Genomic DNA, 18,258 nt, shown 5'->3' on the forward strand with positions numbered 1-18,258 from the left:
GTGACTCACAAGCTCATTGTTCCGATTCCCCAGGGATAAACAAACTTCTCTGATGAAATCAGAATGCGCAGCAAATTTACATGACTGATGACTAGGTAACAGAGCCCATAAACTGATATAACTTACTTATTCTTTATATGCATCCCTTATATTAAAAAAAAAACTGAAGGTTTCAATTTTTTAATGTGTAATATGAAGTGTGATTATTAAAGACATTTTTCTACCAGTGAGTTCCTCAAAAATTATTCTAATAATCACAGCTGCTTAAATTGACTTTAACACTGTGATTCATCACCTTAATTACAGAGGCTTCCTGAGTTTCCTGGCTGTAGGATTCCTAACCATCCCACTGAAAATGCACAATAGGTCTTCCATAACCATTTCATAGAATATCCTGAGCTGGAAGGGACCCACAAGGATCACTGAGTCCAACTCCTGGCTCCACACAGGACCACCCAAAAATCAGACCACATGTTTGAGAGCATTGTCCAAACGCTCCTTGAATTTCAGCAGGCTCAGTGCCATGACCACTGCCCTGGGGAGCCTGTCCCAGTGCCCGACCACACTCTTGGAGAAGAACCTTTTCTTAACGCCAGCCTGACCCTACCCTGTTGTAGCTTCTTGCTGTTACAACTACAGCTCAGCAAATGATGAAGATGCTTCCAATATTTGACCAGTCTTAAACAAATTACTAAATCCAGGACAGACTCACCAAAATATGAATGCTTATTACTTGACCAACTGTTCAAGGGCTTTGATTTCCCTAGTTGTAAATGGCTGCATTTTAATACCATCTTAAAGAAAAACAAAACTTAGAGGTCTCCAACTTAAGCAAGGACAAGAGACACACCTCAGCTAACCTTTGGGCTTTGCAACACCACTGGCCATGCTTACGGAGAAGAGAGGAAACGAGGTTCTTTCTCCACAGTGGGAAACTGAGCCTGCACAGGTGGCAGCACAACGCCACTTGGAAAATGAAACGGAAAGGGCATGTTAAGGGAAGAAAGACAAGAAGCACCTATGAAGGGGGAGGGAGTGCAAAGCAGCACAAAGGCAGCATTGAGGTGAGAACAGAACCGTGTAGGTGATTTCTTCTTATGTGGCAGGATGACATACCAGCTAGGTAGATGACTGGTGTTCTTCTAACAGGTTTTTCTCTTAGGTTTCTAACATCACTCATTGCTTTCTTATTAACGTGGCATTTCCTTTATTGTTTTGGTCCATTTCAGCCAAGTAGCACTGTGCCTATGAAGTCTACGTCTCTGACCTGAACACTGGGAGGTTAAAAGGTTTGTTCACAGAGCGTTCTGTAATTACTACAGACAATTCACTGTCGTCCAGTGGCTTCCAACTCCCCATTACATCTATTTTTAAACAGCTATCAAATCCCGTACAATACAGCAGCTCCTTGGATACACGGGTGTTTTTCTATACAGAAAGAACACAACAGACTTCAGAGCAGCAAATAGATATTCAGTTACATGTGCAATGTTAACAACATCTTCGCCCTAATCCTATCACCCAGAATGCTTTCAGAGATTGTTTTACACAATATATTACAGTTAACTAATTTGTTTATCAGAATCGTACAAGAGCAAATGACACTACAAACTATTTCCCCATATCAACATTTTTTTCTGTCCCAAACAGGCCAACAAGCCATTAATCTAGCATATTTTCATTATAAGTAAACAGCTGTATGACACGAGCTTTAAATTAAACCCAAACATTTGAGCCCGTATATAGCAGCATTTCGTCAAAATGATAATCAATCATCAATATTGTATGTTATGCTATGCCAGTGGACCACGTTACTGTATACCCATACCTTTCATCATTTATTTTTCAAAAGAATTATTAGTTATCAAAGTCCTACTATGGTCTAGAAATACATCTTTTCTAGTCTGCTGTACTGGATAATCTTCCTTGATTGCCATTTTGTATTATCTCTATTTAAGCTGTGCATAGATGCAAGTGCTTTTGCAGGCTCGTTTTCATATTTTTTTTTAAAGTATTGAACACAACAAAGTCCAAAAAAGGCTAATTTAAAGAAAGTGTTTGTTCTTTGTTTCTTTTTATGTGTCAACATAATGGTCAGAGGATTTAGATGTTAAATGGCATGCATTATAAGTAGGCTGAAAACCCACTCCAATAACAGTGCAAAAAGTGTATATGGGTTTGATGTTTCTTCCTAATCCCTTATGTAGTTTCCATTACAGGAACAAAAAGGAATAATAAAAAAAAGCTAATGCTGAGAGGTAAGTCAGAACAGCAAAGAAATTGCAAATCTTGTACCTACCATATCTAGTTGTTCCTAATATATACCTGAAAAATATACATGCATATATGTTTTACTGATGCTACATCACAAAACACGAATGGAGGAATTAGAAGTAGATTTTTAAATTAGAAAATCTCCTCTTTGAGGGGAAAAAGCAAGCCATTAGATGAACACATTTACAGTTGTTTTCACTGCTAAAAACAGATAACACTTTTGCTTCAGGGAACTAATGCAAAGGAACTTCCTTGAACTAGAACTGTGAACGCACGCACTTCTCTTGCAAGATAAAGCAGTCAGGCTCAACCTCAGAAAAAAGTTAAAAGTGCTGACTTTGCTCGAATTCCTTTGTTGCAAGATGGAAGATCTTTCTCCCTGGTCACGTGGAGGTAACTCAGTTTCTTTAGTTACCTTAAAATAAATTGGACTTCTCTTGATCATATTTAAATTAGACATTGAAACCTGTATCTTATTATTTTGTGATAGTGTCTGCATGTAATCTCTCCTTCCCAGAACAAATTACCGTCCTTCTCTTACTAAAATCTCTTACAGATATTTGAAAGTTTCTGCACCTGCTTGCTATTAACTAACAAGAAAGCTAAAGAACTGATACAGTCACTAACACTTTCCTTCTTCCTCCTGCCATTCTTATTTTTCCTTCTGATAAGTCACTCTCAGATTCCTCTACTATCCCTTCTCCTAATCCAGGCACATGATATTAGCTTCAAACTACCTATCCCCTTGTTTCTGGTTTTCCCTACACAACCTCCAGCTCTTTCATTGCTCCCTACAACGGTATTTCACCGTTCCCTTGCTGGCTCTCTTACTTTCAGCTCTCAGCTGCTTGTCAGTTTACACTTTTAGCTTCCACTTCCTCTGCCCCACCTTTGTCTGACAACATTTATGGGACATCCACTTCACTGAAAATGTATTGAACAGCTAGTTCCTAGAGCCTAATGCTACATTTCAGCCATTGGTTGCACCAGTCAAAATGCACTTAAAAGAGCTAAATTAAGGGATAATTGACTAAGTCTACAGTTTTCTTCAATTATGGTAGAATTTACAGGACCATATACAGGTGAAAGAGAAAGGCAAGGCAGTGCCTGAATATTTTTGGCCAGAGAAGGCCAGTTTGATAGCAAGCCTTAAGATGCTAGGGAGGAGACAGAAGGATAGAGTCCCAGGGACAACTGAAGATTTCCTTAAGGGTAGCCACACCACATTGATCAACACCACATTTTATTCGGGAGGTCTTTCTGCAAAGAGCTCTGATTTTGTGGATAATCTCCGTTGTGCCATATGGGGGCCTGGCTGGGCATACACCGTCTGGGCAGATTAAAAGCATCTGAAAGCAACTGGGTAAATGTGCACTCAAATAAAATCATGGAACGAGATACTGAAAGTAACAGGTTTATTGTTTGTCTTACACGCATAAATATTAAAAATGTTTGACCTACTTGTGAATGGACATGTTATGCCCTTGTAGGAAAAGTCATCTAATTTTAATTTTACTCAATCCAAATATTTATAGTTTCTTCTAGTCTCACACGGTAACGACAATTTTCTGTAAATTGCAGACAGAACATATTGACTCCCTGTTCAGTGAGGATAACTGGAAAAGAGACGCACTAGGAAAGGCAGGCATTTTATAGGAGGGAGATGTGTAGAGCTTGCTTTGCTATCAAGACTATTATTTAAAAGTGAATTTCTTATGAGTATGGCTATTCCTACAAGGCAAAGGAAACTGGTTTGTAGCTGAGGTCTTAATGATTGCTTCTCTTTCATTAGCTGTGGGTAGGAAGAGTAAGTAAAGGACTGCAAACATGTATTCATGATTCTCATTAGCAAAAATGGCACTGTGCAAATCAATTTCCATGGATCCTGCTAGGATGGGCTTTCTAATTAGTCCATCATTAGACAGCTAACTTTTCACCACTTCTTAGACATCAAATAGTCCATCACCCCAACACATCACCCGAGCTAACAAGGAGAATTTTAATGAAAGCAAGTCAAATTGGCTGCTACCACAGAAAGCCCACAATAGGCTTTGTTATTAATCTTTCCCTATGCTCATTTCTATTCTGTATTCTAGTTTCCGTTCTCATAAACCTTTTCATTTGCACCAATAATTTTTTAACCTCTTTTTACTAAAGAATAGAGCAGCTGCAACATGGAGGAAAAAAAAACTCAGATAAAACCAAAATAAGGTACAAGCTGAGATTGCTACTGGGTATTTCAGAGCTTTCCATCTTATGATGCTGAAGAGAAATGTCAGCTTGCTGCTTGTGGTATTAAATGGAAGCAGCCCGTGAAAAGCATTTGGCTGATTGGCTCAGCAGTGTGGTTTAGATGAGCTTCCAGCATGGTCATCCTGCTTTACATGGTGCAGATGCTCCATTCCAAATGGCGGGGTTCAGGCTTGAAACACCTATCAGCAGGCACAAAAAGGGAAACTCCCTTAAGTTTAAAAGTTATTTGACAAACACACGCACAAAGGAATGAGACAAAGATGAAAAACCCCTCTCAAAACTGAGCAGCCATTTTTGTATTTGAGTAGCAACACCAATGTTTTGTATTTTTTTTAGTTGAGGGAAAAATATTTAAAAGAATAAATTCTACACGGACGTGTCCCTAATTTAAAATAGCTGCTCCTGCCTCAAGGAAAATCTGCTGCCCTACTGTTTAGGCACATGCCTGCTCATTCCAATTTTCTGTTTCTCTATCATATTTTGCCTCTGTTTCTTCTTCATTACGAGGGACATTTACATGAAACAGCATTTTTGCTTTTAAGAGTTCATCTGTTCCTGCTGCTTATCCCCCCACCTGAAGTCATAATCCTCCGTTTGTGACGACATAATAATTTCCACTGCGACCAATTGTGATGCCACAAACAGAGGATTATGACTTTAGGTGGGAAATAAACAGCAGGAACAGATGAACAGTTAAGAAACAAAGATCCTGTTTTCATGCAAATGTCTTTTGTCATCAAGAACAAGGTTAGAGAAATGCCGAAAATATACGATAAGAGCAAGCAAGCAGAATGGGTACTAAAGAGAAACTCTCAGTATTTTCCAGAAGGCATTCAGCTGCTCCTTCAAATTAACTTCCTACGTAACTAGGAATTTTAAATGTCTCTGAAACGTAGGTAACTTTGTATTTGATTGAATTGCCAGTATAATGTGATCTGAATTATTGACACGTTCTCCCCAGCAGCTCATGCACTTTGCCACATGGGTTTATGAATGGATTTTTAAAAAAAGGGGGTGGTGGTGGTGGGGAATCAGAAATCAGACCAAGAGGGGTTCCTGATGTCAAGGCTCAGCTGGGCTGAAAACGTTCCTCCCCTCTTTCTTCCAAACAAACAAATCTCCTATTTCAGAAGTATCACTAGCTGAATTAATATTCAGGTAATTCAAAGAACAGAAGCAGCAGCAGCAATTTGGTTTTTAATTTAGTTTGGATCAATTTTGAGACTGTTGCAGTTATAATTAGAGAGCTGCAATAAATAGTTAAGCTCCCTCTAAATTTATTCAGAGCACAGGCTATAGGATACAGTCCAAAAGGACACACCTAAACAAAACAGGGCACATTTTTGCTGTGCTTAGTGAATGAATAGAAGAAATGAATCAGTGGAGAAGAAAAACATCTGATACTATATTTCATCATGGAATAAAACCAACTCCTAAGCAAAACAATTTTTAAAAATCTCCAATTTTTCAAAATATGGACCATTTGCTTCAAAATGACACATTTAGAAATTAACATTCAAAATACAAGCTCAAAAACATTTTGGGGGTTAAATGAGATGGTTTAGGTTAATTCAATTTTTTCTCAGCTCAGTCACTGAACTTAACACATGGACACTCCTGGTGTTTACAACATGGAGCTCAGTGAACTTAAAGCTCACACGGCAGAGCTTCAGGGGAAGTTATTTGGTCCAAACTTGCTCTGCCAACTTGGTAGAGAATCGATGTGCTCCTAAGACCCAACAGAGGTGACCAGCACCACTCTCCTGTTCCCAGACCTCCCCCCAGTAAAACTTCCAGAAACAGTGAAGGGGGTATGTGTGTATGCATTTATTTAGTAAGGCTCGCTGGGAACTGATCTCCCAGCTGGGACTTCTGACATCAGTTTGCTAACAGCCCCTGTAAACTCATCTTTAGAAGGCCATCTCACATCCTAACAGATTGAAGCAGCTAAATACTAACACGATTTCTCCTTTGTTCTTTAATTTTTACTTTAGAAGATGCAGAGACCTTGGCTCAGATCCATTCAGACAAGTTTTAAGCAGTTGGCTGAAGCCTGGGATTAAAGGCCCAATTTTCCTAATCTTCCTACAACCACAAGACCACCAGAAGATGATTTATCCGTCTCAAGTTCTGAATCACCCGACCGAAATGCCTCAGTGGCTGCGGAGGGAACAGAGCTATGACTACGGAAACATCCCATCCTGCTCTCCAGTTCCCCTTCCATTCCCAGGCAATCCACTTCCATCCCACAAAACTGACAGCACGTTGAGCTGCACAACAGGTGATTTGTGATCTTCCACCATCAGCAACAAACTTTTAAACTAACACTCACAATGCTACGTTAAGACAACCATTCAGTGTAGCCTCTGCTGCAAAGCAGGCAAAAAATTGCCCTGCTATTACATTGTCAGATTTTTCTAACCATTTTAAGGTCTAATTTCTGAGACTATTAATTTTAGACAAAATACACCTGTAGCTTCTGACCCAGGTTGCACACATGTTTTTGTTTGTTTGTTTTAAAAATAGTATTTTACTGACCTAACTGACATTTAGAAAGAAAAGGATCACAGAAAGCACAGGAAGAAGGAAGGAAAAACAAATGCATTATTTTTAACGTGTCTTCTTGAAAACGTGTTTTTTCATACAGCTGTTCCTTTAAGCCAGCAACAGACGTGGGTGAAGCATAGAAATTGACTCTAAAAACTGGTCTGTAATAATTAAAGCACACAAATTGAACATAATTAAGTTATACCAGCTGGGCATGTGCTATGTGTATTTCGATGATGAGGTTGGCAGTAAAAAGCTGTATGGAATGGATGTTAAGGTAATTTCTATACAATTTTCCACTTATACTAAATGCGCCGAGATACTCAGATTGTAAAAGGGTCTGAAGTGCAAGAAGCAAGTTTGTATTTAAAAATTCATTTAATAGATCAAATTAAAAAGTGAAATGTGAAAAATTAAAACATCCCTCCACTATTGTCAGTTTGATAAAATGGAAAGAAAGAAGGACAATGAAACAATTTCACTCTCAAATTTGCTTGCAGTTTTTGATGTGACCCCTAACCATAACTCTCAAATCACTTCTCTACAGAGGACAATTACCCATTCTTACGGTCTGTAAAAGTTACTATTCTTTCTAAGCATATTTTTCCTTCCAAATCTTGTACAGGATTGTACTAAGAAATTTGGAACCTGCAGCACCAGGCTAACTTATACCAGTTTATGTACTTTAAAAGGCATATACCATTTATAAAATGTCTCATCCTTAAAAGCAGCTGAAACAGACCTGCAGTCCAATATGTTATAGGGGGAAAAGAAAGGGCTACAAGGAGGTCTTAAAAAGTCATCTAGTCCACCCACAGTTCGTAGAAGAGTTAATGGTTATGGTATTCCCTAGAAAAATCGAACAACACATGAGAAAGACATCCAATAATCAAGACTACGATACCCTAACCTACTGCAACACCTTACGGAGTTTTCTTCCTGCTAGAAACAATTTCACAACTTGAATCTACCTTACTGTAGTTAGAGCTCTTTACCACTTCTTCTATCCAGCACCTACACAGAGTTCACATTCCTTTTCTTTTTTCAGCAGCCTTTCAAATGTTTGAAGATTACCCTTAAGATACCTCTGTGCTATCTTCTCTCCTTCAGACTAATCAGCCCCAGATCTTTGTCCTGCTCCAAACAGCAAGGTTTCCAGGCTGGATCATCTTCACTGCTCTCCTCTACACTCTTCTACTGCTTGGACCATGCACAAAACAGAACCTCACACTCTGTCTTAAGGATTACTTCACGCATCTTCTAGTATACACCCTCTGACATCCTTTTTTCAATTCCAAAACATTGAGTTAAATGGAAGACAGACTAGGTGCTAAGATCAGATCTTTTTCTACAACACCCCTGCTTAGCCAGTTAATTCTCTACTCTGTTCACGCATGTTATGCAGTTTATTATTCTGAAGTCTAGGAAGCTGCACTTTTCCTTACAAGATATCATTCCATCTTCCTCCCAAGCCACTTCTCCTACCTGTCAAGAGTATACTCATTTCTCGCCGTGTCCTTCAACATATTTGCAGTCCCTCCCAATTTCATATCATTTGTATAATCCAGATGAAGTGTAGGAGAGCATTAATGAAAACACTGAGCATTGCTGGTGCAGGACTGACCCGCAGACTGATGTCTCCCCACATTTGAGAGTGAATCGGTGGGCACAGTGAGCTGAGTAGTTTTGCAGTATTCTGCAGATGTGCGGTCCTTCACATTGGAGACCACTGTGCTGAGAAAACTCTGTGAAGTTTTCTCCAGATATAAATACCATGACAGATATCTTCTGCTTTATTTCCCAAGCCATATCTGCAACAGACACTCAAACTGCTCCCAAAATAATACTCAGTTACTATTAAGCATGTTTTTGAAATTTATATTGGCAGAGACAAACAGAGCAATCTACCAACTCCTCACCAGAGGACCTCTGTCTCAAACTTTATCTGAGAATGTATCTTTATATATGAACAGATATATCCTCACATACACGGAAGGCAAAAGGAACATGCTATTAACAAATGCCAGTGTTGGAGACTTGACAGGCACCAAAAAAATCCAGTGCTTTAATATTGCTATAACTGCAAAACCAGTGATTATGAATTCAATGCCACTATGCTCACTGTATATTAACTTTTTCTGTTCCTTAAGAAAGATGACGACAGGCTTGGCTTTTGCTTCTCTATACCTCAAGTGAATTCAGGCATTTGATTATGTCCATAGAAATGAAGTATTTTTGACAGCCTTCATCAAGGAGATGTCAAACAAATATTATATATGCATCCATCATTGCTACAGCTCTTGTTTTTAAATTATCTGACTTCAGAGAAATTGAGAAAAAGGTGACACTTCTAAAGAAGATGAAGTATACTACCTAATGATAGTGATTTCCTGAGACAATCCTTGGCAAAGTAGACGTTTAGTGACTATGGCAGAATGAAACATGGAACCTGGGATACCAACAGTTGTTAAACTTAGCACTTTAGACCACACTTCGAAGGAAAAGGACATTTTATTCATCCTGGTATTCTAAAACGTATCACAGGTTTTGTTCTGTTTCAACTGAGGAATACAACTAGCTCATTAGAATTACTAAGCCCATTTATTTTTCCATTATGGTGACAGAGAAGGGAAGAGAAGACATCTGCTAAAATAGAATAGCAGTAATAACGTTAGATGGACACCTATCTGTCTCCCTTAAAAATCCAATACAGTATTGCTGTAATTCGCTCCCAACAACTGGCCATCAATTCATCTTTTGCAAGAGAGGTTTAGGAGCATAAACTTCTATTGATTTTAATATTAAGAATAAAGCTGGAAAATAGCCACATACAGAACATCTTCCAAATGTGTTTCATAAGAAAGACCTTAAGCTGCTTCCCAGCTTAAATCTCTGCAAATTTACATACTTTGAAAAGCTAAAAGAAATGCCTTGCTAAATTCACAACAGTGAGCACTGCAGTAAACCACAGTAACCGCACCAACTGGCCCCACTGATGCTCTTTGCATTAAGGATGATTTCACACCTTCTAAACTTCTTGTATTCAGGAGGAAATCAATGTTTACCACCCAGAGCAACATATGGAATTAGTTCCCATTCAACCTATGTAAAGGCATTTATTTTCTATCCTTGAAAGAGCTTTACATCTCAAACTTGGAATATCTGGAGACCTCACTCAATGTAATCTCTAATCCTCCATCTCAAAGCTTTCTATCTACCTCCACAAGCTACGTTCAGGTGAATAATAACTTTTCTAAAGGAGGAGTGTATATTGTAAAAGCTGATTTTTAATCAACTAATAAAACTGGAGCCATTCAAAAAGGGGCCTCCGCTATCAAGGCACAATACACTGGAAATATGACTTCCCCCAGCAATGCTTACCAGAAATTGTTTCATCATATATAATGAAAATACTTAATCAGATAAAAGTCACAAGATGCATTGCCTGATAAGAGTCAGTGAAAACCTGGGAAGAGATGCAATATAAGCTACCACAAATATAACAGAGAGGCTTACATGTTAATAAAGCTGACATTGCAAACTCCTTTTGTATTTAGGTCTCTACCCAATGTTGTGTTGCCGTTGTCATTTATGAACTTGTATATTTGTAATGCATCAAGTCAACAGAGCAGCCTGCTGAATTTAGATACAGATAACATGGGGCATCACAAACCTACAGCGACCTTTTTTTTCAGAGGGCAGGCTCAGGAGGATGGAGAGCGATTATACCTCACCATTTTAACAGCATTTCATAAAAACAGAGATCAGAAGACAAACTGCTTTAGTATTTTCCCTCTAATAAAATACCCAAATTCTGGAAAAGCCTCTCCAGTGCCACTGTAAACACGCCACGGATATGCAAACATTAGGTTCTCATACGCTTGAGGAGTCACTGAAAACCTTCTCTCTCCATTCCCAACATATTTGTTGGTCCTCGGTTTACACACAATACATGTGAAATAGAGGTATGAAGTTTAAGGACTGTCTAAATTTGAGGTTAATTCACCACAAGCAAAATTACTAACACAGCATCTGACAAACTACACACAAGAAAGGATGTGAGGCAATGGCCTCAGGTTGTGCCAGAAGAGGTTTAGATTGGATATCAGGAAGAATTTCTTCAGAGAAAGGACGGTTAGGCATTGGAACAGGCTGCCCAGGGACGGGGCGGAGTTGCCATCCCTGGAGGTGCTTAAGAGACATGTGGTTGTGGTGGTCTTGTAGTGTTGGGTGAATGGTTGGACACGGCGACCTTAGAGGTCTTTTCCAACCTAAACAATCCCATGACTCTAAGATCCAAAATGTCTAGTTACACAGGTTCAATCTAGAAACTCACCTGGTGACCTGTGAGATTCCCAACCATCTCATCGGCCACTCATTACCATCAGCAGCACAACCCATGTATAAGCTGACAAATTGAGAACAAAGGCTGAGCCAAGAACTCAAAGCTTCAGTTCTTCAGTGCAATTTTCCTGTAAAATCTTGAAATAATAATTTGCTTTTAAAATCTCTTTTGCAGAATGTTCTCAAATATTTAGCCAACTTAAAAGTTCAGACAGGAATTCCACAACTTGACAAGCTTTAACTTCATTTCTTGAATGGCAAGTTCTGGATACTGAAAGAAAAAATGCTCGAAGTCTGCATGTCTGCTTTAATAGATCCATGAAAACTACTGCTGTTCAATTAATATTATCAGATTTATTTTAAAAAATATAGAGATAGATGTTTTAATTTCCAAATCATCTTTAGAAGGAACAAAACAGGATGACAGTTCTACTGGGGAATGCAGCATTATTAAAACTATAAATCCCACCAAAATGAAAATAAGTCTTTTTATTTTTTCCTTTTAGTACTGAAAAGGGAAAAAAGGTTTCCAAGAAGTTCAGTAGACAATTTAATATTTTATTTAACTAAAGTAAGTGCTTTGCTTCCTTCCGTGCTTCTCTGGGGAATAATGGGTGCTCTAAAGAGATATGAGATTGGAAAGCCCATGCTAAATTCTTATTCAGCTACAGCTGAATTCATGTCTTACATCCAACATGTGCCCAAGGTACAATGACTTCAACTGAATTAAGTGTTGTGTAATGCATCCAGTTAGCAGGGTTGCTTTCCTAAATCATCACTGAAGTGGCCTAACAATCAAAAGGTCTTCATTTACCACACCGGAAGATTAGAATTTCAGTAAAAATGAAATGCTAGATTAAGAATTAAATTGTCTACAAATGACTGAGAGGTAAACGCATTTTTTGTTTGGGGCTTGTTTGCTTTGTTAACTGCATTAAAAAGGTCTTTCTAGTACTTAATTCATTTAGAGCAAAATTTTCAGAGATGTGCATCCACAGCATGTACATGTTACTGCACCTAATTAATAAAAGTAAAATCAACTGTTGCTTTTGCTTAGAAAAGTTATAGGAGAATTCTTAGTCTAATTTCCAACAGAAAAAAAAAAAAGTACATTATGACTACCCCTACTACTTGGAGCTTTACCATTAGTTTCATCTAAATTCCACAGCCTAGGAACAGCCTGACATCCAACCATTTAGCAAGACATCCATCCATTTGTCTCAGTTGTGCCTGACAAATCTTGCTGAGGGAGCATAAATGCTGCAGCATGCCTGCCCAGCTTCCACCAGTACACTGGACCAAAGAACCTCACTGCACACTGTGGCACCAGCAAGCAGTTCACATGCACCACAGCTTTCTGGTGCCTCCTCCAAAGGGAAAAGAACAAGAGATTTACTGTTAGCTCTCTGTCTTGGAAGAGATTTATTGCACCCACGCTATTTTTTCTATGCAATAAATGGACACTGATTTGAAAACTGAATGCTTTAAGAAAATGCTTCAGTATGTGTCAAGGTTAAACCCCTCTCTGCTGTGTGACCACTTTAACAAGATTTGTGAACTTGCCTGTGCCTGCAATGATAAACACCAAACATATCCACACCTTCCTTCCAGCACCGCTTGGGTTTACGCTGCCCATCAGCTGTTGCTCCAGCCTCCCCATGACTAACCTCAGTTTGGCACCTCTTCATTTCCATTTACAACGCGTCCCTTTTCTTTCTGCTAGTTGTGATGGTCTTCTTCCCTCAGGTTTCCCACCTCTGAAAGCAGCTTGCCCCCTTGTTATCTCTTTCAGGTGGCAGAATGAGAGAGCAAAGAAATGGAAGCAAAGATGTATCATAATTTAGCAATGGTGCAGCTGGTGTATAGGCTCAAGAGCCCCTATCCATCACCGTTCTTAGGCCAAGATGAAGAAAATACCTTTTCTTGTCACTGCCTCATCCAGTAGGTGAAAAATATCAATACAAAAAAGATTCAAAAGCAAGGAGAAAACAAAGACCAATTTCAAAAGGCAATGTTGGTAACTGTTGCAAGCACTGAAGTAAGGGATTTCACAGCATGAGGAAGAAAAAACACATACCTGCTAGCTTTAAATTTGAGGCACTATGAAGCAGATTTGTTTCCATTTCATCTCCATATGACAGGGGTGCTCAGTAGGCATCTGTATGTGCTTCGGGACAGATTTGCAAATGAACAGCGCGTTTGCCCTTGGTAGCACCTACACCAAGCCCAAGTAAAAACTACTCTGTGTTTCCTCTGGTGTGTGAGAGGACTTGATGTGCTGTCATCGCGAGCCTCCCACTCCAGTCTCACATCCCCTCCTCACCAGAGACTACACACTGACTGCTCAAGCAAGATCAGAAGGTAAGACGCTACCCTGTTTTTCAGGACAGATATGCAGTACAAAAGCAGCAAAAAGATATGAGCAATTCACCTAGGAAAGCTTACTCAAACAGCTGCAGAGAGAGAGAGAGAGATTAGCAGGCTGAAAGAGCTCCGGAATGGCAGGAGCAGAGGACAGAGGAATCCTGTATAACCTAACTGATCCTGTCAAACCTGAGGCTGAGGGAGGACTGCTGCCAAACGTTTTTCCAAATCTCCTCTTGTTTTGAAAGCAAAGCTGTTGTGGGTAAGATAAAACTCTGTTTAATGTTCTGGCCTCTCCTGTTCCCTACCAGGGGTGGGGGGCATGGGTTTGAGCATGTGTTTACAGGAAAGGTGCAGAACGCAGAGCCGAGGCTCCGAGTGCTGGGGAAGAGGCCATCACGGACTGGCCTCCCTGCAGGAGAGCGCTTGGACAAGCGGTCCAGCGGTGCTGCTGGCTGCTCACCAAATGCCTTATGTGTCTCCGCTGATCCTTTCGAAGTATTTTTCCAGGCACTTGTAGTCTTATTTGAAGTATTGTACCACCACTTTGTTTGTCTACATACAAGGATGAGTGGCTTAAACTGGAAAAGTTACACAGAAAGGTTACTAGAATGATTAGAGCAATGGAGTCTCTTTAAAAGAGAAATCAGTTTCTCCTCGCAAACGCAGAGAGGGTAGGTGGAAGGGATAAGCATCCAGGAAGAACTCTGGACTACTTCAGTCAAAGAACAATGTTTCAGTTGGGGACCAAGCAGTTATAAAATGGTTGTATCCAAGTTCTGGCAGTGAAGTTCAGAAAATGAAGACTCTAGAATGAAGCTCTAGAATGGTTTTTCCATATTTAGGAGGAAGCAAGAAACCTGCGTTGCTGAAAGATATGCCAAAAAGCTTATAAAAGAAACAGTGTAAGTGACTGGCATTCCAATGTAGTCCTGAAAAAGGACCGGATCACTGTTTGCATTGTTTTTACTTTCTACAAATACCGGATTCAGGTCTTCTTAAGTAATTTGAAGGATTCAAAATAGAAATCTTCCTCTAGTCAATCCATATTTTCCTCTCTTCCCGAGCCCCAGAGAGTGGCTACAGATGGACAAAAAGTTGGGTAGGATGTGTTGCTGTTTAGTGCAATTACATGGACAGATGCCAAAGTGATACATTCTGCTCATGTTTGATGTTAAAACATTTACAAAAATAAGGAGTGGAAGGAAAGTCTATACAGTGCCACTGCCTCATATCCCAGTCAGAATGTATTCCTCATTTTTAAGTGGCAAAAAATCCTACCAATCTAATTCCTAAATTAATCTACAAATTGTAGCAAATAAACACTATGCAAATAAATACTATGCAAATGCATATGCCTAAGACAGTAGTGATACCTTCGAACCCTCCTGTTCTGATTTATGGCATATTATGGTTGCAACTTCTGGTCTGTTATTACAGGTTATCAACTCATACTAAGTTGGTGAGAAGCACACCCAGAATACACAGAGCTCATATTCTGTGAATACTTCTAAGCTTAACACCTAGCACGCAGTTGTTGCTGTTATGGAGGAGCACACTCAATGATCCAATGGTCCCTCCCATCTGTATATTCATAAGGATATGCAATAACAGTGATAATACTGTGCGACTTGAGAGTCCCTTGCTAATAGTTACTGTGAAGTCAACTCTCCTTTTTTTACAGCCTGTGCTATGTGGAGGTGTTAAAGCAAAACAATTTAAGTGCTACTATACATTTAATAAGATAAAAACAAGTACTGAACATTACCACTCTAGATGCATCACTGGAGTTCAAAGGCTTTTCATTATCTAACATATTTCATTTATTTTTTACCTAGGTAGTTTTAGAAGTGCCCTTCAAATCACATCCTCCTCTATTAGAGATATTCAAAGCAATCCTTCAGACTTCTTTTAAAAGCTGCACAGCACTGAAACACATGGATGCAATCAGCTCGGTGATGGGCATGACTCCCAGAAAGCAACATTCCCAGGGCACTCGCCAATTTTATTTCAAGTTCACACATGCAATATCTGGCTCTTTAGTGGGATCTTCCAGCCGCATCTGTGTACACTGCAGGGAGGCCTGGTACTTCTGTTAGCAGATGGCAGCTGACCATTTCCCTGTATTGTCCAAATGGGAACTGAATATCCACAACAATGACTGAAATTGGAACATTTTTACATGAAGCACTGGAGAATTAAGTTAAAAAACAGCTACAGAAATGATGTTTAACTTCCTAGTCATTCCTCCTTCCAGCTTTCACTTAAACGTGGTGTTTCCAACCAGCTTTTTACGAAATACACAATAGGGATGGCCTAGCTTTAATGGGCCATGGGCCGTTACATTACCTAATACATCTATGAGGAAGACTTCTGGATCATTCCTCCTCTCTCCTCTTCTTCCAGCACTGCTTCACAGGAGTGTTGCCTGCAAGGGTCTAACGTGTTTCCCCTGGAACTGAACTATGTGGTTTGTTTTAGCTGTCTGGGAACCTCCCAAGACCACTCCTTTCTGCAGACAGTCAGAGTACAGCTCGGTCCTGCCCCAAGAATGGTAGGCTGAGATCAGTAACTCTAGAGAAAAGCTGGTTTCCTTCACAAAAAGACAGTAATCATATGAAGAAAGCATGCAAACACATCTCAAGGAAAGAAGCTGCACCAGCTGCTATTTCCTTCCAAAGCCTTCAGAGAAACCCAACCCATTTAAGTTGTCAAAGCTACTCATGTCAGGGAAAGAGAAATGTATGTTGTGAAGTTACAAAGCAATACTGTACAGCAATTTTCATGTTTGTGCAACTTACTAACATTTATTAAGGCACCAAAAAAAACCGCTGTATCTCGTGGGAATTAGTCAGGTTTGTTCCTTCAATGTAAAGGTGGAAGAGCAGAGACGAGGAATACACATTCCTTGTCTAAAACTTGAGGACAGAGAGGGTTTTAGAGAACAAATTCCCACACCTCGCTTTGGTGCTCAAATCATGACCACTCCATTGGAAACCTGCACATTCCTATACTCTGCTCCTGCAAATCCACCGTCTCTAAAACATGCATGGTCTATGCAATGAAAAGGAACAACGCATCAGTACCAGCCATACAAACTGTGATGTTTAGTTAATATGAAGACTTGAAAAACAGAAAAGCACGGACCAAAGAAACGTGTCCAAATTTCAATCTACTCAAGACATAAAATGACACCCCTGAGACCTCACCTGGTAAAAAGAAGTCAATTCAGTCAGTCCACAGAAGGGGGGCGAGAGGGAGGAATCACTGCTAAAGGCAGAGAGGCTCCCTAAATTGTTCCATTAATGCATTCTGTAGCTCATTATGCAGGGGTCTAAACAACACCTTACCCAAAGCTGTGAGACTTCAGATAAAAGGAAGCAAAATGGAAAGAGACAGCCGTGAATAACAGAAAGAGCAGAAACAGACACACAAAGGCAAAAATATATCCAGTTTTGAAGGTAAGAGATCAGATGCCAAGATAATAGCTTGCCAATACCTTCAAAATGTCCATGGAGAGGCAGTAAAATACACTATTCAAGATGTTAGCAAGAACATAACTGGAGAGAGCTGAGTCTTGCTACTATGAAAAAGTTAGTTACAGTTAGAAGATGGAGAATATGGCATCCTCTTCCAGGCAAGGCCGCAAGCATCTACTCTCAGATAAACATTCAGGCATAAAATAGATAGGCCTTCATAAATATTCAGTAGGGACAACCTTGCATACCACAGGGACTCAGGAGAGTGTAGGCGACCAGCTATGTCTTCATTACCTCTTGTATCTGGGATTCAATTAGTCTGAAAAATCTGCATGGAATTACTCCAGCACCAATACAAAGAAACCTACCTGGAGCAGTAAGAGGTCATTTTAGCTGATTTGCAGACTGCATGGCTCTAAAACACATGTCCTTTGTTTAACTACAGAAGAGATGCAATACGGACAGAAGCTGTGACATCCTTAGGTAGGGAACAAAGTAGAGTACTTCAGGACTAAAATTCAGCTTACTTTCTCATAAAGCCATGGTTCAGGTGGCTTTGTTAACAAGAGGGGTGACTAATGCTGGGTGACTTGTAATTTGTAAATAGATATAGGAAAGGACGGTTCAGAGAGTAAATCACTCAGAAGCAAGAAAAACTTAGGATTCAGACCTTGCTCTTCACGTACTTCCCCAAGAGACGCTGGACAAACCACATATTATCTGATCAACTTAAACAGTGCTCAGTGTCCCAGATAATCAATTAATCTATGAACTTTGTCCATTCGTTTCATGTTTAGTCAGGAGCGAGCTTTTTTTTTTTATCCTAATATCAAGAGACTTTTAAACCCTCCCTTTAATATTCATTCATTCATTCCCCTCCCCGCCAAACCTGAGCATCACTTTGAAAATTCCTATCTAGCATTAACTTTGTTATATTGCTGAATCCGAACAGGAACTACAGAGGCTACTGTCTGCAGCTAGACTCTGCTCCTTGGTG

The 18,258-nt window shown here is 39.6% G+C and overlaps 1 protein-coding gene and 1 long non-coding RNA gene across 5 annotated transcripts in view; both read right to left on the reverse strand.

Annotated features, from left to right (window-relative positions):
- Positions 1–18,258, reverse strand: part of LOC121070440 (transmembrane protein 263-like) — a 209,380-nt gene that overhangs the window by 131,519 nt on the left and 59,603 nt on the right. The gene's annotated exons all lie outside the window — the stretch shown is intronic.
- LOC121070442 lies at positions 3,675–17,123 on the reverse strand. The gene is made up of 2 exons (XR_005820088.1): positions 16,992–17,123; positions 3,675–4,706 (listed from the first exon to the last, which is right to left on the reverse strand). It is a non-coding gene; the product is annotated as an uncharacterized LOC121070442 (long non-coding RNA).

Source organism: Cygnus olor, chromosome 5 (genome assembly GCF_009769625.2).
Source record: "Cygnus olor isolate bCygOlo1 chromosome 5, bCygOlo1.pri.v2, whole genome shotgun sequence".
Classification (NCBI taxonomy): Eukaryota; Metazoa; Chordata; class Aves; order Anseriformes; family Anatidae; genus Cygnus; species Cygnus olor.